This window comes from Benincasa hispida, chromosome 12 (assembly GCF_027475165.1).
Source record: "Benincasa hispida cultivar pf3 chromosome 12, pf3_genome.v1.1, whole genome shotgun sequence".
NCBI classification, from domain to species: Eukaryota; Viridiplantae; Streptophyta; class Magnoliopsida; order Cucurbitales; family Cucurbitaceae; genus Benincasa; species Benincasa hispida.
The window spans coordinates 67,527,829-67,552,016 of NC_143489.1; positions in this window are offsets into that span (position 1 = coordinate 67,527,829).

Genomic DNA, 24,188 nt, shown 5'->3' on the forward strand with positions numbered 1-24,188 from the left:
AGTTGGCTAAGAATTCAAATGTTTAACTAGGAAAAATCAAAACCATGGTAAGGAAGTTGTAAGAAAACAAACAAGGTTTTAAAAAACCACATGGCTACCAAATGAGACCATCCACACCACTACAATCATATGATTTTCACCATGACTACATCATACAATGTCCATAGACCATCCACGTGTCTCCATAAAAATAGTATGACATCGTCCCGTTTGAACATAAAACTCTCAACATTTTGTTTTTTGTCTTATCCAAAATACCTCATATCAATAGAGGTAGTTATCGTAGTTCATATATCCACTATATTTTCTCTATCTAACTAATATGTGACTTTAGTGGCATTCACGATAATTAATAATAAATTTGATAATGTTAAAAGGTTGAGATCAAGTTAACATCGATATAAAAGTTAGGGACCATTTGATGTATTTAATCGTTTGGCCATCGTGTTATGTACGCATTATACAAATATATATCACTACAAGAATTTTGGTTTTTCCCGATGAATCCTTTCTCAATGGAGAAAAAAGCATCGGACTTTCCTACTTTTCCCGACGGAATTACTACGGTGTCGGGATAAAATTATCTCTCGACAGGCATCTGACAAGGGTCATGATAAGTCAGCTCTTTCGACAGTGTTTTGGACCACCGTCGGGCGTGCCTACTAATCCCAGCGATATGAAAGGTTCAATTGCAAAAAATATTTGAGGGGTTTTTTTTTATATTATCATTAAATTTATCTCGACAGTTGTCCAAATAACCGTCGGGCGTTCCTACCTCGCCCGACGATTTCGGGCTAGGTTTAATTGTAAAAAAATTGAAAATTTTGTATTAGAGTTTTTTTAACAGTTGTCAAAAATACTGTTGGGCGTACCTACTTCGTCCAACGGTCTATTTGATCGTCAGAGGAGGTTCAATTGTAAAAACAAAATCGAGAAATTTTTTTGCCGCCGGATTTCTTTATTGTCGAGTGAGGTTCAATTTAAAAAAAATTTGAAATTTTTTTTTTAGAGTTCTTTCAATGGTTGTCCAAACGACTGTCGGGAATACCTACTTCGCTGGAGAACTTCGATGGTAAAAAAGATTTGAAATATTTTTATTAGATTTCTCCCGACAGTGGTCCAAAATAATTGTAAGAAGTACTTACTTAGCCTGACGATTATTTGCATCGTCGAGAGAAGTTCGACGGTAAAAAGATTCGAGAAATTTTACTTAGGGTTATCCTGACGGTTGTTCAATTGATCGTCGGGATAACTGACTTAGTCCAATGGTTGTTACACCGTTGGGAGAAGTTCGATTAAAATCTTCGAACTTCCCCTCATTTTCCTTGCCGTCACTTTCCCTATTTCTCTCGAATGCTCGTTTTCTCTCCTCCCCTTACACCGTCGACTATCATCGTTCGTTCCCATTTGTGCAGTGGGTTTGTCGTTCGTCATTCTCGACTGTTCACCACAGGTATCTCTCTTTTCTTTCATCGTCGTTCACCAGGAAGACATTAAATCTTGACACTCCTAGGCCCTACAACTCTCTAAAATTCTTGTTGTTTCTCTTTGAACATCTCATGAATTAATCTCTTCTCAATAGTTACTCGAAAATGCAATATTTGATAACCCAATCAATATATCTTAACTATATTACAAAATAGATATAGAGTCATTATATTGAATTTAAATACTCCTGTCCTATTATGTTTGACTTCGAAGTTGGAAAGCATGAATTTTATACATATTATGCATTTTAATGTTATCTAAGAAGGTAGAGTAATGTTCGAAATATTTCTAAATTTATAGTTCTTCATTGATATAGTGTTATGAAATTCAATTTTATTTTTATTTTTTGGCAAAATCCTCTGCAAAATTGGGAAAAAAAAAGATTTTGTAATATTGATTGATGAACAGTCGATTTTGTACAATTACTTAGACTTAATAGACTGTCCTTTTTGTTCTAAAAGTATATATAAAAAAAATCAAGAACAAGTTGCAAACAATTCTCAACTTTGAACACAAGTATACTTACATCTCTTCAGCATTGTCATTCATGCATATCTACCTAACAGTTTTGTTTGAACGGTTTTTGAATCTTAGTCTTCCATTTATAGTTCTCTGCTTATTTCTTTGGGGAAAAAGATTTGAATTAACACCACGTTCACTCAGGAAAGCATAATAAATTATTGGTAATCCAAAAAGTGGGTTTTATTCAATTATATTTAGTAATGTTTATTTGTGTTTTGTACATGTACTGACATATTGAGCACACTTCCAAATTTGTAATAAAAATGCAAATTAATTGACGAGTGGTGGGTGTTAAATTCAATTGTGTTTGAAAAATATGTCGACATTGTTATTGTTACCATTATGGTTATTGTTACTGTTACAACATTAACTTTTACTTCTTCATGTACCATTTGCTTTGTTGTCATCATCATCATCACTTGGTCCTCTATAGTCATGAATTTTTGGATTCTTTTGCTATGTATTTAGTTGAATGAGTTGGAATTACATAGATCTTATAGTTCTAAATTGATTTCATATTTAAACATTTATGTATTTGGATATAACGAGTGAAATTATAAAAGCCTTTATAAAGGATGACATTTTTGTTTTGAAAAATTATTGATGTAGTTGATGCTCGAATTTAGTTGAGAAGACAAACCTAATTCGAAGATTTGATTGAAGTGAAAGACATTATGATGTCTTCAAAATAAAGAAACTATACAATAATTTATCAATTTAAATAAAATAAATAAATCTATTTTAGAAAATTTATGAGGATAGAATTTTACATTCTAGTTATATATATATATATAATATTCTTCTATTTTAAAAATTGAGAATTATAAGAAAAATTATAAAGAAATCTTAAAAATAATAAACAGAGATGAGGTAGTTTAAGGTTTAAAAAAATAAAAAATAAAAAAATGAGGCACTGGTGAGACTTTTTTTTATTTTTTTTTAATTTTATTTTGAGTTTCTAATACTTTCCTGCTATTTGCATCTTGCTCTTCATAGGGATCATATATGTTAGAAATCAATACTTAGAAATCAACTAATTGTCTAAATCATATAGGTTCAACTTATCACATATATCATTAAGAATGGATAAAGATTGGATTACGATTAGAAACAAGTTATCAATTGAGTATGCAAAAGAAGTATATTGATTCCTTGAAGTTGCAAAACTTCATGTTAATAACTCGAAAAAAACAAGATGTTCATGCATAAAATGTATGAATGCAATGTGGGAGCCAATAGAAGGAGTTGAACGACATTTATTCATTAATGAAATTTCTCCATCATATCATCAATGGGTATATCATGGAGACCCAATCGACTTGTTTAGGGGATACGAGAGTCAGACATCTCAATCAACACATGATGATGGACTAAGTACGATAGAGATGAATGTTATAGATGAAGAATTTTTTTTTTAATATTATGCATGTTCTACAGTGTCCAATTGCCAATGTGAATGAAGAAGATAACGAGAATGAGATGCACACCAATGCCCAAGAAAGAGATAACAATTTAAGCTTATTTGAAGACTTAATAAATGAACCACGTAGCCAGTTGTACCATGGTTGTACAAAATTCTCTTCGTTGTTGTTCTTGGTGAAGTTGAAGCATATTATGTTGGACTAACAAGTCTTTTGATTTGTTACTTGAATTGTTAAAAGAAGCATTTCTCGTTGGAGCATCTATGCCTAGTTCATTTTATGAAGCTGGAAGAAAATTATGTGACTTAGGACTAGGTTACGAGTCTATTCATGCTTGTAACACTACAAAAATTTTGTGCTTTAATGTCGGTTGAAAAAAGTGAAATCGGATGTATAATGTCACTTTTGTTTTTTTTTAAAAAAAGCGGATCTTTAATGTCGGTTTTAAACCGACATTGTAAAGGTACCTTTAATGTCGATTTTAAACTGACATTAAGACCCGCTTAATTTTTCCCTCTTCACTCTCCCCCTATTTTCTATCCCCCCCCCCTCCTCCTCCTCCAATTTTTTCATTTTTCTCTCTTCACTCTCCCCCTCTTTTCTTTTTCCTCTAATTCTCACACTTCCCTCTTCAGACCCTCTTTTTTCTCACTTATCTCTTCCAAACCCTTGCCATTCGTCCGTCGATCGTGGGTGAAGAGTCTGTCGTGGTGTAGATTTGGCTCGGATCTGAAGTTGCACCCAGTCGTCCGTGGTGTAGATCCTCTCATTCGTCTGTCGTCGGCTGTACCTAGTCGCCCGGATCTGTGTGCCACCGTTCGTCGTTCGATCTGAAGTTCGTCGTTTGTCCTTCGTCCAGATCAGTATGCTCTTATTCTCTTTTCTCTCTTAAACTCACAACAATTTTTATTCTTATGTTACGCCTATCAACTGTTTGTGTAAATGTCTCAATGAAAGCCAGTTGCGGTTTCACTTCAATATGTCTCTCTACTCCTAGATTTGGGCCTTTTTATGTGTCTATGGCCTTTGAAATTCAATTTGATCAATGGTTTTGTTGTATATGATACATTTGTTGAAGTATTGGCAAGAGCCGTTGCCAAGAGTTGCTCCTGCATTGGGTATATGTGAGCAAGAGCAGTGAAAGCGAAATGTTGAGCGCAAGACGCTAGATAGACGATTGTGTAGCAAATGGGTAGTGCTAAACGATGAGGTAGGCGATCGTGTAGACAGGCGCTGGACGATCGTGTAGCAATGCGGGGAGCTAAACGATGAGGTAGGCGATCGTCTAGGTGGGCGCTGGATGATCCTGTAGCAATGTGGGGAGCTAAACAATGAGGTAAACGATCGTGTAGCAGATGCGCGGAGCTAAACGATGCGCTAGACGATCATGTAGATATGTGATGCGTTATTTTATGCGGTGAGTTTATGAAAGGAATTGCGGTGATGGGAAATACGTTGTGCAACAAGTTTTCTCAGCAGAATCTAAGTATAAATCCTACTGTGTTTCCTGGTAAGTCTAGGGTCGAACTTATGGACTAAGGAAAACAATATGTTGTAATAATTTTTAAGAAGACTTTGCGGTAACTAATAAATCAAAGAGTTGTTTTTGGGTTGTTATTTGCGGTATAAAAAGTATGTAGCGGAGTTATAAAAAGAGTTGATAATACGAAAGATGCGATGAATATGTGGGGAACGGGTTGAGAAGACGTTCAGCTAACACTTTCTAGGATTGCGTTCATGTTATGCGATCATACAATACACATACAACAATAAATCATCTCTCAATGCAAATGCTACGACTTCTAGTTTTAGAATGCATGCGATATATACAATAAAGTCTATAGGACCTACACATAAGCCTCTATTCTTGTTTATGCGATGACAAATGACATACACACATACAAGGCGATCGCATAATACCATAACTTATCTCTAGGGTGCATGCGATGCATGTTGGCAAACAGAACTTATCTTTAAGTCCCCATCTCTCGCTTATGCAGATCTAATCTCGCTCTTTCGAGTCTAGTTCTAACCTAGCTCTCTTAAGTCTTATGTTCTTTCTTTAGATTCTCTCTCGAGTAGCTCTAAAGGGGTGTTGGGCGCAACATAAGACAAGTTGATCGCATGAAATGAAGATCCTAGGTCATGTTAGCTTAGTTCTTTTCAACTCATTCGATAGATTTAGCTACTCATGCGTGCTTTTAAGAGAGTGAATAGATGTAGATAAATAAGTTCCATTTTATAGATATAGAATTGAAATACACAATAACAATGCGAAATGAGAATAAAGAGCCTGGTAGCAATCTCTTGCTTCCCAAGGCGTTTACGTTGTTCTTTTCTACTCTACTCAACAGATAGTTTCGCTCTCGCGAGAGTCGGCCCTCTCTCTGCTTTTCCACGCCTCTGGGTTCTCTCTTGAGCTGACCAGAGCGATTTTCCGGCGTCTCTTCCCTTTTCTCGCTCCGCCTTCTAAGTAAAAGAAAAACTATGAACAAGGTTACTTCTATCTTTATGTCTAAAGGAAAATTATCTAACTGTCCGAACTTCTTCACTGAAGGTGGCCTCTGGTATTTATAGAGCTTCAGGGTGAAAGTATTATTCTCTCTTATGATTGCACAGATGAGATGACATTAATTCTCTGTCTGATGCGCCGAATATTTGTCACCGAAAAGTTGAATGTACTTTCTATAGTAGTTGGTTAACGGCTTGTCAACTTAATTCGGAATCGACCGTCATCAGCTTTCTGTCCCATCGTAATTTATTACACTTTTCATCCGGATGCACCCACCAAGTTGCACCGGCTCTATGCGGCGACCTTCTTGAGTAGATATTTGTGAGCGCAAAACACCGCATAGCCTTGCGGTAACGCGATCTTTTAATGCACTCGACCATTGATTTCATTGGATCGCATTTTCCGCCTTGCGTCAACGCATATTCTACACAAAAATACATAAGTTAACTTTTTTAATACGATGAACGCATACAACCGAAATATTGTGAACTTAATGCTTTTTGGATGCAATCTTATATATTTTATCAACGCACATTATTTAATAACTTAGCACTGTAATAATGTGCATTTCTGCCCGTTATCAATATGCGCGAGCTTTGGACGATCGTGTAGGCGAGTGCTGGACGATTGTCGATTGTGTAGGCGGACGCTGGACGATCGTATAGCAGATGCGCGGGCGCTAAGTGATAGACTACACGATGACGCTACGCGGTGGGCATGAGCGCTAGACGATAGCGTGCTGCACTACACGATGAGCATATACGCTACATGATAGGCGGGATGCTAAGCGATAAGCGAATGCGTTAGACGATAAGGCGTCAGTGCTAAATGATGGAGGTAAACGATGGGCGTGGTAACTAAACGATAGCCTATGCACGAGATCGTTTACTAAACGGTTGAGCTACACGATAGGCTGCTATAGCTAAGCGGTAGATGCAGGAACTAAACAATTGATTGGCTTGAGAAAATGTGCATTATGCTAATTAAATACACTAAAAGAATGTTTGACTCATAGTTTTAATAAGTTTTAGTTGATGACTCACCGTTTTAAAAAGAAGATTTTCTCATTTATTCAACTATTGAGTTTTCTTGTTTTGCAGGTGTAACAAAGGAGTACAAAGGAGTAAAAATTTGGTATTGCAACCTCTTCATGCATTTTCTTGGGGAACTCTAGTAAAGAATTTTGCCTTGAATGTACCATTTATACACATTCCCAATAAACACAGTTAGTTGAATATAAATTCTGATCACATTTTCACTTTCAATCCTTTGTCTTAAACCTTTTTTGTTTATGATCCTTTGAACAATAGTGGTCAGACAAAGATGCCTATAACCAGACACTGTTGAAGCTGGGGGGTCTGTTGAAAAAGAATTATGAAGGGATCCATCTTACCAATTGGAGAGGTATAGTAAACTCATAATGTTTGTATTACTTGTAATTTATGTTTTCAAGGGCTAAATTATTGTACGACCTTTTAAATTATGATTTTATAGCAGAATTTGTGGATTAAATGTAATAGATTTGCAATCCATACATAAATAATATGTCATAACAACAACATTCGATGATGATGTGTCATGTTATACTTTTTGAGCAAAAAATAGATTCGGCAGTGGAATTTAAAAAAACGTACAATAATTGATAAAACGAACAGATTTTGGGCTGTAATGTCGGTTGGAACCGACATTAAAGCCCTTTAATGTCGGTTGCAAATTTCATTAAAGGGCTTTAATATTGGTTGCAACTAACATTGAAGGTTGGGTTATTGAAGCTCTTTAATGTCGGTTTAAAACCGACATTAAAGACAACTAACATTAAAGGGTTTTAATAACACTATCTTTAATGTCGGTTGTCAACTGACATTAAAGCCTTTTAATGAACCGACATTAAAGACCGGAATTCTTCTAGTATAAATACGACTGCATCCTATGTTGGAAAGAATTTTTTTGATTTGCAATAGTGTCTAGTATGTGGTGAGTCTCGATACAAAGTTGAAGATGGAAAAAGTAAAAATGGACCACATGAAATTTTACGACATTTTCCTTTAATACCAAGATTGAAGCAATTATTTGCATCTAGACATATTGCATCTGAAATGAAATGGCATAAAGAAAAACGTATTGAAACTAACAAATTGTTGTGACATCCAACTGATGCTGAAGGGTGGAAGCATTTTGATCGTGAGTTTCTTCAGTTTGCTTCAGACCCAAGAAATGTTCGTTTAGGACTAGCTTCAGAAGGCTTCAATTTTTTTGGGAATATGAGTACTTCATATAGTTTGTGGCCAGTGGTGCTCATTCCTTACAATTTATCACCTTGAAAATGCATGAAAGAAACAAAGTTCATCGTTTCCCTTCTTATACCATAGGCAATATCTCCTGGAAAAGAAATTGATATTTACTTGAAGAGTTAAAGAAGTTATGGAATGATGGTGTGTACACTTGTGATTGTGTTAGCAACGAATACTTTCAACTATGTACGAGCTTATTGTGGACTATTAATCACTTTCCTGCACGTGGTGACCTATCTGGATGGAGTACTAAAGGTAACCAAGCATGTCCTATTTGTAAAGAGGATACATCATCATTAAGGCTAAGAGAAAAGTAATGTTTAATGGGGCATCGACGTTATCTTCCAGATATCACAGTTGGCACAAGAGCAAACAATATGATGGACAAGTGGGACGTAAACCTCCTCCAGTTTTCATGGAAGGAGAAGATATCTTACGAGAGGTGAACTTGTTAAACTTTTCTGGGCTCAGCAAAGATCCAGAGAAGCGTGATAAAAAACATAAATGAAGTTTAGATTGGAACAAAAAAAGTATATTCTTCCAACTTCCATATTGGTCGAAACTTTTATTGAGACATAAATTAGATGTTATGCATATCGAAAAGAATATTTGTGATAATTTGGTAGGCACATTGTTAAATATTGAGGGAAAGAATAAGGATACAACTAATGCTCATTTGGATATATAAGATCTAAATATACGAAAAGAACTACAACTGCAAAAGGTGAGGATTAAAGTTGTTGTAGGATTGTATCAGTTACAGCGGAAGCACAAGGATCATCTAAGCACTCAAATTCACTAATTTTGGCAAAATATAAAGCATGCTTTTGCAGAAACAAGTGAGTTTCTAGTTATACCTCTTGTAAAACTTCTTCAAAGCTCCTTCCCCAGCTGTTATCTTCTCCAAGTTTTGTTGTAGACCACCTCAAGATCTTCTCACTATTCTCTTGATGCTCTCGGTTGAATTGACTCAAAAAAGGCTTGAATCAAGGGAAGAAGGAGAAATGCTCACTGCAGAAAACTAACTGAAGAACTTTTTCTTCAAACCAAAATTTCTCTCAAAATCTCTATAGATTACATGCTCGATTTTCACTTCAATCTCTTCATTATATTGCAGATCAACATGCAAAGGAGAGGCTTGCATGAGTTACAACTCATGCTTGGAGAAGACAAGGCAAATTGAATGCTTTATGTGTGAGTTACTTGAAATATGGATAATGGAAAAACCTTTTTCTATTTTGTGTGTTTATTTTTCTCTTTTTCAATTTTATCTCAAAAATCAAATTTTTATTTTATTAAATCTATTTTGATTTTAAAAAAGAATAATTTAATTAATTTCATAAATTAATTATTAAATAAAACTTAATTAATTTAATATCAAATATTAAATTAATTTAAACACATATCCATCTTTATATATTTAAATCATATTTAAATATATAAATTCTCCTATTCTGTTCAATTCTCAAATTAAACATGTAATTATATCTCATATAATTACTAATTCCCATAATTCTAATTTGAACGATTCAAATTAACTTATCACGTTATTCTAAAGCTAGTCTGTTACGAGCTTGTAGGAGGACCACGCGGACCTACAGATCATGGGCTCCAACGATCCGAGATTAATTGGCTAAACTCATTAGACCAAAATAATCTCCATTCGTTAACTAATGGGTCACTCCACTAAAGCCCATAGCTGCACTCTCCTCACTATAGATATATTATGTCCACATGATTTAACCATAATCAGCAAGTCGACGCTTCACAGGTTGTTTGTAATAACGGCTGGGTTAAATATCTTTTTTACCCCCGAGATTGCGCCTTATTCCTCAAGTCTCTACTGATCCTCTAATGAACAACTGATTTGTGATCCAATCACTAAACCAAACTCTCTCAACTCAGTGAGAGGGTGGGGCCCCTTGTTTAATACCTGGATTCAGTACTTGAGAGAACAACATTTCTCCTATCCCTAAATTGGGTAGGCGTGAACTCCGTCTTGCACCCTATGTCCCCAACTATCTATCCAGTCTTACACCTGAAATGAGAGTCTTATTGAGCCAGCGCTGTTGAACCAACCATTAACTATGAAAATCTAAGGGCAATCCCAAATAAACATGAGTTCATAGTTAGCTCAGGATTAATATTGAGTTACCTAGATCATGTAGGTAAAATAGTCAGTCTTAAACAGTAAACAACGTTATAAAGTAAGAGTGACTTATTTCTTGGTCCTGATCTTATGCAAACTCATTGCATAGCACGCCCCTACTCCTCATGTCATAACATGTACGAAATAGGATCACATCGTTTATAGCACCTTACAATTCTTTGTAACAACTACAGAGTATGCTGCATCTAATGGTGTTACCAGAATAAGGTACCCAACCTTTGTTCATGTACCATATATCATTTTGACTATTTACTCAAACCTGATCCACTCTTATGTCTCCACATAAAGTTCAAGTACTCATACAATAGTCATGGTCTTAGTTTATTGGATTTAGTCTTTCATACAATTTATGAGATCAATAATAAGTATATTAATTATAGAAAATGTTTATCATTTTTCAAACTGCGAGTTTTTAGAACATCCCAACAGTCGAAAAGCCACACACTGCATACACATTGACTAGTAGTGACAAGGTTGCATTCTCTAAGTGGATGAAAGCAGTAAAATTTCCTGATGGGTTTGTATCAAATATATCAAGACATCTGAGTGAGAAATATGGAAAGTTATGGGGGCTAAAAACTCTTGACTCGCATGTTTTGCTTCGTAGGCTTCTTCCAATAGGTGTTCCAGCATACTTAAAAAAAGATGTTTCCACTATTGTCGTTGAGTTATGATTTTTTTTTTTTTTTGTGATCTATGTCCAAAAATAATATAAATGGGGGATTTGATCGATTACAAGGAGACATTATAATCATACTTTGTAAATCAGAAAAAATATTTTCACCGACATTTTTTGATGTAATGGTGCACCTAGCAGTCCATTTGCCCTATGAAACAAAAGTTGCAGGTCTAGTTAGTTATAGTTGGATGTACCCTATCGAAAGAAGTTTCCAAACATTAAAACAGTACGTAAGAAACAAAGTACATCATTATAGCAGAACCGTATATAATGAATGAATCGTTGGTATTTTGTTCTTTGTACATAACTGGAATTAAGACAAGGTTCAATAGAGATGAAAGAAATGATGATAGATTTCCAGAGAATGAGATATGTGGTGAATTTTCAATGTTTAGAAAAAATGCGTGGCCATTAGGAGCGCCAAGAGTAAGGACATTATCGAGAAAAGAGAAATTTAGTGCACATTGGTACATCTTGAACAATTGCATGGAAATAAAGTCTTATCAGAAGTATGTTTTGAACATTCTATTGTAATTGATGATTTCGATACAGAGTGTGAAATAGAAATTTGAGACACGTCTCTTTCTTATAGGCAATATTTGAGACTAATTTGACATGAAGCTCAAAGTTAGGATGATTTATACAGAAGGTACCAACAAGGCTTTCCTAATTGGTTCAAATCTCATATAAGTATGATATTAAAAGACAAGTAATAATTCCATTGAATTAATGTGAGTGACATTAGTTTTTATAATCTAGTGTGTTATACTGAATTAATAGTTTCTTTCATTGCGTGAAAATAGAGATATGTCTGTTGATATATATTCACTAACGATGGGGCCGACTTCATAAGTGTGCTCGTACAGTAGATGTATTATTAATGGAGTATGCTAACATAGTGTTAAGCGTGATAATTGTCGGAGTACACAAAATAACGGGATCATGGTGCCTTCAGAAAGTGAAGGTGGAGATGATCTCTATAATTTCTATGGTGTTTTCAACGAAGTCTTAGACTTCTAGTATGCCAAGAGAAGACGTGTAATTATGTTTATGTGTACATGGTTCGACATAGACCCTAAAAAGACCAATAGAGTACATATGGATTTAGGGTATATATCAATTAATAAAACTCATCATTGGTTTGTTAATGAGCCTTTTGTATTTTCTAGTCAATCTAAACAAGTGTTTTACCTCGACGATCCCAAATATAGTAATAATTGGAAAATGGTGCAAGTAGTCCAAAAAAAGCGTGTGTGGGACATGTCAGAAGTAGAAAAACGTGAGAATGACCAATTTGAGTTATTAGAAGTTGTGAATAGTATTCCTTGTACAATCGATGAATCAATGAACGATATTAATTTATGTAGAGTTGATGTTGATCCTATAGTGTAAAAGAACAGATAATTCAGTGAGTTGATGATGACTTCATAAATGATGAGGATGAGGATGTACAACCATCTTCTGATAGGAGTATGAGTCTCGATGAACATCTTTATGATACAAAATATAATCATGTAAATATGTATCTTCTTTTTCGTTTCAAAATTTATGTATTGTTGTATAACATATATATTTTTGTTTGCATAGGAACAATGGTAGGTCATACTAATGAGAAGGTGTTAATGGAGTATTTAGAGTCCGAGCATCCTCCACGGGAGTTAATTCAGGTTATTTTAGGTACACATTTTGTTTTTATAAAAAAAATGTATAATTTGTATTTAATCTAATGTTTAATTAAACTAACAGATACTCTTATTCTTCAGAAGGGGACGCGGATACTCTTGGAATATTGATTTGGATAAATATGTCCAAGCATTTGGGAGAATTCCTATTGAGATCGACCCTATATGGGAGAAACTAATTTGTAATAATGCAACAAAGTTCAACAATGTCATTGATACCAATGTTCGGGAATCCTTTTCCATTCGTTATGGAACATGGAGGGAGGTACCAATAAAAACTAGAGAGCCAGTTAAAAGTCGATTAATGGTAAGATGATTATTTGATATTTTACAAATTATATATATGTGTAAGCATGGACACTAATTATTATTATTATTTTTAATTTAGAATAATTTTGTGTTTGACTTGTCCAACCAACTGGTGAATGATTTCATCGACAAACAGATGAAAAATTCGTTTAAAGAGTATAAAGAGAACTACACAAAACTATAAAACATATGCAAGTCCTGAAGATGCACGAGTACACTCACTTGATCGACTTAAAGACGCCATTGGAGATTGTCACTTTTTATGCGCCAAGTTTGAATCCACCAAATGGAAAGTAAGAACTTTTGTGTTTAGTTTTTGTTTATTTACATTTAAATTACTCATTTTCTCTTAATTTCTCATTTTCTTAGAAAGTGGCAGAGACTAATCAAAAGAATCGGTCAGCTCTAAAGTATACCCATACAACTTGTTCTTAGATTTTCATACTTATATGAGAATCCACGGTAGAAATAAAAGTATTTCTATATTTGGTTTCTAATAAATAATTATTAATATATTCTATGTGAATTTTTTTACAGAAAGGACCTGACGGTCAAACAATGGACCTAATAGACTTATTTAAGTATACGCGCTCTACGTTTGTTAATCAGACCGCTAATGATGCATATGTAAGTTTTTATTCCACAATGTAACTTTATTTGTATACAATTGTTAGTCCTAAATATTGTTGTAGATTCAAATAGCCAATCTGAGAGATCCACCCAGGAATGGTCTGAACTGATATCGGAAGAAGAAATATACGGACAGGTGTTGGGCATGGGAGTGGGCCTTGGTAGGACATTAAAGTGTTAAAAATCAAGAAAAAAATAAATCATCGTCCGGTACATCCTCCTCGAAAATTATAGAACAACAACAAGAGATAGAATCCTTAAAGGCTAGATTTGCTAGATTGGACGAACTGGAAGAAAGAAGACAAACTGAGATTATGAAAGCTATGATCTTACAACTCATGAGAGATAAATCGAACTAGGTATGAGCTCTTCAACTTTTATAGTAAATAAAGTTCATTTGAATTTGTTGATGTTTTATGTTGGTTTTAAAATTTCTATAAAGGTAACCGTATAATTATGTTTAAGTTTAAGTTGGGTTTCAAGTTCTATATTGGGTTTGAGACTGAAATATGTCTCATTCTATATTGAGATTGAGAATAATTTTGATATGGATATATGCTATTTTGAGTTTATGGTTAAAATAAGGGGAGAGGGGAGGGGTAAATGTACAATTATGTTCAAGTTTAAGTTGAGTTTTAAGTTCTATATTGAGATCGAGAATAATTTTGAAATGAGTATATGCTATATTGAGTTTGTTGTTAAAATAGGGGAGGGGGGAGGGGGGAGGGGGGGGAGGAGGAGGGAGGGGTTGTCTACTTATGTTTATGCTTAAGTTGAGTTTTAAGTTATATGCTGATGTTGAAATTGTTATTTGTATATTGAGTTTGAGTTTAAAATGTATAAATATAGGATGGTATGAAGCTAAAGTGGGTTTTATTTGTTAATGTTCTTATATTATGTTTAAAGTTGATATAAGGATAAATGTATAATTATGTTTACTTTTTAGTTGATTTTAAGTTATATATTGAGTTTGAGATTGAAATATGTAAATTTGAGTTGGTTTGTTTCAGTTTATTAATGTTTTTAGTTGAGTTTTAGGTTTTATATTCATTTTCAGATTGGTATATGGTATATCGAGCATTAAACTTATTTAAATTTGTATTTTGTAGGTATCTTGAGATTTAAGTTGAAATTGGTTATCGTCGGCATAAGTAACGAACTTTCGATGGTAAAGGGGTCGGAAAAAATGGAATAGCAAGATAAAATTATTCTCAAGATAACTTGCTGACGGTAGTATCGTAGAGGAAATTTTGGGCTAATTAACCATATCTCGACGCCCAAGATAACCGTTGACGATGCTTTCTCGATGATGCTGCCGACGATTGGTTTATCATTTGGAAAGCTATTATCAACAGTGTTTTGAACTTTAGCCGACAGTTTGCGTCGTCGAAAAGTATCCAAATTCTTGTAATGTATGGGGCTGATGGAATTTGGTTTTAATTTGGGCCGACCTATTATGTCGACTTTACCTAGATTTACCCATCCTAAGCCCTAAACAACACATGCTTCTTTCATAGGTCATTGGTCATTTCGTTTGTGTTCAATTTTAGGGTGTACAATTAGGACTCGAATATGGTTTTATTCTATTTATCCTATTGGAGGTTATGTTTCCTTTTGCCTTTTTTCGAGCTTCTTAGAGATCAGAGGTATTTGGCCCCTAAAAGGGATTGAGGTTTTAGATCCTCAGAAAATCCCTTTTCTTAATACCCCTATTCTCCTTTCATCCAAAGGAGTCGTAACTTGGACTCATCATGCTATACTCATGGGGAAGGAAAAACGAGCAGTTTACGTTTTAATAGCCATTGATTCACTGGCTCTAGTATTCACATGCTTTCAAGGAATAGAAAGCACCCTTCACTATTTCGAGAGAAATAGCAAAAGAAAAAGTTTCATTTTAATAAATAGTAAAAAAGTTTTGAAATTAGATAAATGGCAAAAGGATTTTTTGAATTAGTAGTTTCAAATTTTCAATGGATCAAAATAAACCTTCAAATTTTACTTACTAGTAATTCAAGTTACAAGATAAAATTAAAATCCTAACCATCTAGATTTCATTGTTATTAAAATGGAAAAAAATAATAACATACATAATATTTAAAAATCATTTAACTTATTAATTAGTAATTCGAAACCGATCTTTTTCAACCTCTATTAGTAGACAAATAGAAATCTAACAATTTTTTTTTTCTTTAACAAAAAGAGAAGTATGCTTCTAAGTTCACAAAACTAATGAGTAGTCAAAGTATTTGCATATAATTTGTAATTGATTATTTTTAAAAACACAATTACCCAAAAACTAATGTTATTCGAAGGCAATCAATAAAAAATATAGTATTGGTATATTGAAAACTCTAGAAAATATAAGAATTACAATGCAGGTATATTGAAAACTCTCGAAAATATAACAAATACAATGTAGGAATATTACAAACTCTAAAAAATGTAAGAGATAAAAATATAAAAAATACAATGTAGAAATATTGAAAACTCTGCAAAATATAGAAATGCAGTGTAGTTATATTGCAAACACTTTTGACAATACTCTATACACGTAAATTAGATTTATCTATGCAAAAAATAAAATAAAAATCCCAAACTAATTACAACTTAATGTGTATTTAGAAAGGGCAAATAAAAGTATAAGAGTTGGAATGGAAAATTTAAAAGTATAAGTAAAATTACAAAGTTTTTGGATATTTAAACTAACCATTTATGATTTGATAATATTATAAACTCCTAAAAAATATGCATAATTTTAAAATATTTTCTCGAAAACTTGAAATATGAGACAAAAGAAGGAAAAGAAATTATGGACTTGTGAAACCGGCTAACGTTCACATCAAAACAAAATCACAAGAACAATCTAGAAGAGAAAAACAGTGAGGTACGAGTTAGAGAAACCCTGAGGTGGTAGTGGTGGTCTCAATTCCACAATCGGCAGCATGTTACCTGTGATGGGAAAGAAGACAGAAAAGAAGGAGGAGAGCAAAAGAAGAAAGAAATCGAGAATTAAGGGATTTTGAAAACTAAAATATACATAGATTTAGATACATAAGGATTTTTTTTTTTTTTTTTTAAAAAATATATATAGTGTAACTAAATTTGGATGAAAGATTATGTTTTTAGGGTATTTTTGGAATATAACGGTCAATCTATCCGTGTTGTATGTGTGAATTCTGCCAAAAATTTAGGACCTCAATAAATGTAAAAAGTAGATTAAGAGGAAAATATATTACTCGATAAACCTAAAATATAGGGATAGAAGAAAATATGAAGTTCCTCCATAAATATGAAAAATAGAAAAATATGGAAGATGAACCTGCTCGATAAATGTGTAATTTCATTAGCGTTTATTGTTGAAGTTTAATTTTTACACAAATTTAAGAAGTTGGTGGGTAAAATTGTCCCTATATGTTTTTAAAATGAGGTAAATTACGAATTTAGCTCATTTACTTTTATATTACAATCTATTTGGTTGACAAACTTTTAAAACTATATCTAATAGGTCTTTCAACTTTTAATTTTGTATCAAGATGTCCTTGAACTTCAAATAATATCTAATAAATTTTTTAACTTTCAATTTTATATCCAATTAAGTTCCTAAACTTTTTAAACTAAAACATGTTTATTAGAACTAATTAGTGCATGTTTGGAGTGATTTTAAAATGTTTTAAATCATTTTTATCATATTCACAATCATTTTGAAACATGTTTCTAATCATTCAAAAGTAATTCAATGTTTAATTTTACACTTTCAAACGCAATTTTCATATTATTAAAATTGATTTTGAATGATTAAAAATATTTCTTTAATAATTTTGGAAGTGACAAAATGATTTTAACTATTTTATAATCACTCCTAAACATGTCATTATTAACTATCTGGTTTTTGAAAATTGTGTTCACAGTTTTTTATTCAACATGTCCACACTTCCTATATAAAGATTTGAGTTATTGGTCACTTTCCAAAAAACAAAAGTACTTTTTTTTAGAAAAAAAAACAATCTTTTTAACTTTTTAAATTTGATATTGATTTTAAAAGTATCTATAAAATGCAGACAACAATACATGAAAAATCAAATAGACGAGTTGATATTTACAAACTTAATTAAAAACAAAAAAACCAAATAATTATGCAATGGGATATAAACTCTGTTGTGTGGCTAATAACTCAAATAATATTAATAATTTTGTATCTAATCGGTCATTGACCTGTTTAACATATTTTTAAAAATTTTCATCTCTATTAAATATAAGATTGAAATTTATGGTTCCATTGGACATCAAATTGAATTTTATGTCTAGTAGATAGATTATAATTTTTTTTTTTTTTTAAAAAAGTTGAATATATTAAGGACCCGTTATATCAAAAATAAAAGTTTGACCTATTAGGAAAAAAAAACGTTCTAAAAAAATATAGTTTTGAGACTTATTAGACATAAAATTAAAAAATTTAAAGATTTATTAAATACTTTTGAAAGTGTAGAGATTAAATAGACATAAATTAAAAAATTTATGAACTAAATATGTAATTTAATATTTTTAGATATCTAAATTTAGCCTATTTGTTTATAGTACAATTTGAAACGAGTTTCTAATTTTCGTTTTCCGTTAACTTTTTAAAAAGTGATTTAGTTATATATGTTTTGGAAATATACTTCCATCACTTTTCTCGAATACAAATTATTACTATAGATTTAATAGTTTCGATAATAATGAACTTCAAACAAATTTGAGTACTAATTTTACGATTCAACGTACAAATACTAAATTTATAATATTTCAAATTCTAAATACTAATAAATTAAATGGATTTTAAAGTAAAGATATCAAAATAATATTTAAACTTACCTTTATAATTCATTGGTGAAATTGAAATCAACTTTGTAATATGTTTCTAGTTTTTAGAAAATAGAAAACAAAAATCAAGAAACAATAAACGAGAAATAGAAACGTTATCAAACAAGCCCTAACTATTTAGGAAAGGTGAGAAGTATTAACTATTGAGGGTTTTTTTTCCAATAAATGTGATTGATAAATATTCCATATGATATATTTGAGGGCAAACAAAATTTGAAATTTGTATTGAAGAAAGGATCCATTATTTTTCCGCATGGTCATGTATGACATAGAGTGAGATTTTTGGGTTTAATTTGAATAAGTGTATCTTTTAAAATAGAAAAATATTTAGGTGCATCTCGAGTAATATCTATCTTTGTGCATTATAGTAAATTGTCCAATCATAATTTGAAATGTGTCAAATTCTTTTTATTTGTTTTTGGAATATTTTAGTGATTTTTTTTTATGTGCATGATGAGAATGCATAAAAATGAGTACTACCCGAAATGCATCCAAATATTCTTCCAACTTTAAGCTTAAAGAAGGAAGTTGTATATGTTAAATTGTTATGATTTGACTACCATTACTAATTTGAAATAACTTGTGAGATCAAAATGGCTTCGAAACAAAATCAAATTTTATGTAAAGTACGTACATATGAAAAAAATCGATAATACAAGGTGTATTAGGAAGATAGATTGTAATAAATGACTATTAAATTGTTTAGTGTTATTTATTTATTTTTTTCAAATACATATTTCACAATCTAAAATCACTTAAAAAATAAGTTTAAAAAACAATCCGATACTGAACACGCTCTGATTTCTTTTTTTCTTTTTTTTCTTTTTTTTTTTTTCACAAGTAATAATTTGATTAAAGAACATTTTTTGCCCTAAGTTTTCCAAAGCTCAGACACACCATAGCTAGACACGCTATCAAATTTTGAGAAATATGTTAAGACAATCTACTGTTAAAAGCCAGTATATAACAAATTTCACGTGTGTAGATGATTTAAAGAGTATATGTCGCTCATCGTAAGCTTACCTTAAAAACATTTGTTTTTAGTATTGTCGGTGGCCTCTCGATGGTTAACAAATACTTTATACCTGAGAAGTAGATACACTTTAGTTTAGTTAGTTTTGACACGTCTAACACATGTTGGACACGTATCCAACACTTATTAGTACATAAAACATTAACAAGTAACAAATGTGTCAAACATGCATAGAACACTTGTTTGTAGACTAAAAAGATGTTATATGGATAGTAATATCACTAGAAATGAAAAAATATATATATAACTTGGTATACCTAAAGAGAATCTAAGCCCAATGATTTCACGTTGTCTCCTTAAGAAAATTTTACTCACTTCTAGTATCTGAGTTTATTGAGTAACTGTCTCCCAGATAGAACATAATAACTTTCTTATGGAAGCAACACTTTGTCCATAAGATCCAACGAACTATACTTTGTGGAAATAAACCAAACTTGAACCAATTTACGAAAAGAAAAAATTGTTTTTATGGGAAAAAAGTAATAGTGAAAAAAAAAATCTCTTTTTGCAATTTGAAGAAGATACATATGTATAAAATATTGTGGTCGTTCGAATAGTCATGTCTCTTCTTCAATATGATATTAATTACGAAAAGACATGTTCTTTCATGAAACGATACGATTCCACGTATGGCCACTACCATTTATTCCAATAATCTCCCCTCCCTCCATAAATAATAAGTTGACAATTCAAGATAAAAGAAAAAAAAAACGTTTGGTATTTTCCATTGAAGAATTTGCATCGTGATAAGTTGTAAACACTTTGAACTTTCTTTAGTGAACATCAATTGAGTTTACTTAGCTAATTAGTGGACTTGATACCTTGAACTGTCGGTTGTTTTATAGTAAATTAAGATAATTGAAGTCACATAATTTCTCATTATAACAAATATTATTCTCATAATTATGTTCATTTTGGGCTTGAACGTCGCTTGGTCTCATGAATGTTTAGAGAATTCGCCCTTACATTCTCATAGAAGCGGCCCATTCACACTCACATAGGTGATTCCTATAAAGAACATCACATATGCTCTTTTCATAAATAAGTATTCAACAACTTATAGGAATCGTTAAAAATACAATACTTACCCTAAAATCACACCTGCACTGTTTTGTCATCCTTAGAACGGGTAAGAAGAAAAAAAATTCAAAGTAGTGCATACTAAGAGGCCGGTTTGCTCGTTAAACTTAGATCTTGGAATCTCCAGTCAACTAGATTGGGTTGCCTCTTTGGTTAACTTTTTAAAATTAAAAGTTTTAATCTCATTCTCCATGATGAACTTTCAACCAACTCTCTAATTAGGTCTCTTACAAGCAAATAGGGGTGGTCATTCAAACTGAAAAAATCGAACCGAACTGAACCGAACCAAAAACTCAGTGAAGCTGAAAAATTCGGTTTGATTCGGTTTCACTATCGAAAACCGAATTTGAAACCGAACCGAACCGTTTTTAACTAATATATATATATTTAAAAAAGAATAAAACCGAATTTAAAACCGAACCACTTTTAATTTAAAGAACAAAACCGAATTTAAAACCGAACCGAACCGCTTTTAATTAAAAAAGAATATAACATGGATTTTTTTAAAATGCCAAAACCGAATTTGAAACCGAACCGAACAACATATATGCAGTTCGGTTCGATTCGGTGGTCTGTTTCCACCCCTACAAGTAGATCTACAACATCATTTCTAACTTTACAAAGTCAATTGTGATAATTCCACTAAAAAGTAATTGTCTGATTGTATTAAGTCTTCGTCATTTATGTCAAAACTTTTTATTATTCACTAAATATGTATACAAATATTTTGTATACAACTAAAACATATTTCAACCTCTTTTTAAAATATTATCCAATATTCTAAAACTTAGATTATCATATTGGAATAGTCATTTTTCTCAAATACCCCACAATAATATAAAATTTTAAGAAGGTTTAAATTTTTCCATAATTCACAAGGAATTTTCTATACATTTTTCCCCTAAAAAAAGCCATTTTCCAAATTGCAAGGGAGAATGAAATTTCTTGTTGTCGTCATTTAAAATCATTGCAATTAAATTTCTCATAATTTTTCCCATGAATTCCACCAAAATGTGGTCCAACAACTTCATATTTGTGATGACATTTATGAGAAACCGATGATCAGAATAAATAACTTTAGCAAACAAGTTTACCGAACAAGTTCTCACAAAAAAAAAGCCAACAAGACAACAAATAAACTCGAGATATTATTCATTATGCTTGAAACGTAAAACGATGAGAACATTATGCTTGATACCCATTCATGCATAATAGTAAAAGCATAAAAAAAATAAGCTAATTAAAAATAATAACATAAATAGTACAATACTCTTGGCTTAAATCACCGTTGTCATACATAGGTATGCATACATACAATTTTGTTTTACACACAATGTTATAATCCAACCAAATTCAAATCTAATACTAGGAAATTAGTAATTTTCTCAAAAAACTATTAATTAATACACTTTTTATTCCTAACAAAGTGGTTGTATCTGCCAAAATTTTGATAAAAACGAAACAGCGTACAAGCTATAAACCAAAGTAAAATTTTGAGAAGGGGATAAAACATCATAGCATGATGCATAATAAAAGCAACATAACACAAAATATAACTAAGTTCTCACACCCCATAGTTTCACAACAAAGGAATTTATGTTAAGGATAAATCTATAGGTGAACATATAAGCAACAAAACCATCCTAGCACCTCAATTAAATACAGTTAGCAGCTGAAGTGGACTGCTTGTATGGCTAATAGAAATTGGTTAGGAGAATATTTTGGAGGTGTGAGAACCACCTTTCCTTGGCTGACACTTGTACACATATTCTTTATTATTTCTCATTTATTCCTATACAAATATCTATAGGTGTGGGCTATATATATGATATACCTTACTGTATTGGAAAGATCAACAGAGCATAATTAATATACAAAGAATACCAAAGGTCTTCTTCTTCATTGGTATTTTCTCTCTCAAACTGTTCGCCTTCTGTCTTGATATGGTATCAGAGCCATTATGGCCAATGCTAATATTAATGGCATCCCAATCGTAAACCCTAACAGCTCGGTGTTTAGTAGCCCTCCTCTGAATCAAATTTTGAACTAGATTACCTCGATAAAGTTGGATCGAAACAATTTTCTCCTATAGAAGAATCTCGCACTACCGATTTTAAGGAGCTATAGGCTTGAAGGTCACCTGATCGTCCAGAAGACTTGTCCCCCGATGTATCTTCAGACGTCTATGGGGGGAGAGTCCAATACTATGGGAGCCGCGAGCATGGGCGTCAGTGAAGCTGTTGTTGGAGCGTTGTTGTCTGAAGGTGGCTCAAGTGGGAGTGTCGGAGCTTTGAGCTCCACCATGTTTCTAGAGGTAAACCCTCAGTATGAAGCTTGAATGGCCGTTGACCAACTCTTGCTCAGCTGGTTGTACAATTCAATGACCCACGAAGTCGTCGTCCAAGTAATGGGGTGTTCGTGCCCGAAGGACCTGTGGGACAGTGTTCAACAACTCTTTGAAGTCCAATCCCATGCTGAAGAAGACTATCTCAGGTAAGTATTTCAATCTACTCGCAAAGGTAATATGAAAATGGAAGAATATTTAAAAGTTATGAAGAACAATTCTGATAAACTTGAGCAAGCTGGTAGCCCAGTTTCCACAAGAGCTTTGGTGTCGCAGGTTCTCTTAGGTCTGGATAAGGAGTACAATGTTGTGGTAGCTACGATTCAAAGCAGAATAGAGGTGTTTTGGCTTAATCTGCAGTCCGAATTGCTTCTATTTGAGAAACGCCTAAAACATCAAGTTGTACAAAATACCTCTGTTGGTTTCAGCCATAATGCTACTGTTAATGTAGCCAATACCAGGGGACCTATTGGTAACAATATTCAAAAACCTCAGAATGATGCTAACAACAATGGAAATCAGAGAGGTGGAGGCAATAGAGGACGAAGAAGAGACAGAGGCAATAAGCCGATGTGTTAGGCGTGTGGTTGACTTGGTTACATTGCCTATTACTGCTATGAACGTTACAATAGAGAGCTTGCACCACACAAATTCTCACAAAACAAAGGAGGAAGCAACTTTAATCCACAACAAAACAAGGGACCTTCTCAAACTTAGTCAGCCCTGTTGATCTCACAGAATGGTCATCCCTTTACTGCCACCCTTGAGACACTCACTGACCCTAGTTGGTATACTGGTAGTGGAGACTCAAGTCATATGGCAGCTGATTGTGGCAATCTAGGAAGTGCAAATGAATATGGAGGTAAGGATTCTGTTGTTATTGCAAATGGTGACAGTCTTAACATTTCACATGTTGGTGATGCTTGTTTATCTAGTAATAAAGGCCAACTGAAACTACAAGATATGTTGTGTGTGCCCAATATTGCCAAAAACTTAGTGAGTGTATCCAAGCTTACCAAAGATAATAACATATTTATTGAGTTTCATGATGGTTTTTGTCTTATCAAGGATAAGGGTACGAGGCTAGTTATACTAAAAGGACAGCTTAGAGATGGTTTGTATGAGCTGAAAAATGTGCAAGTTTGCTCGATTGAAGATCAACTGAAG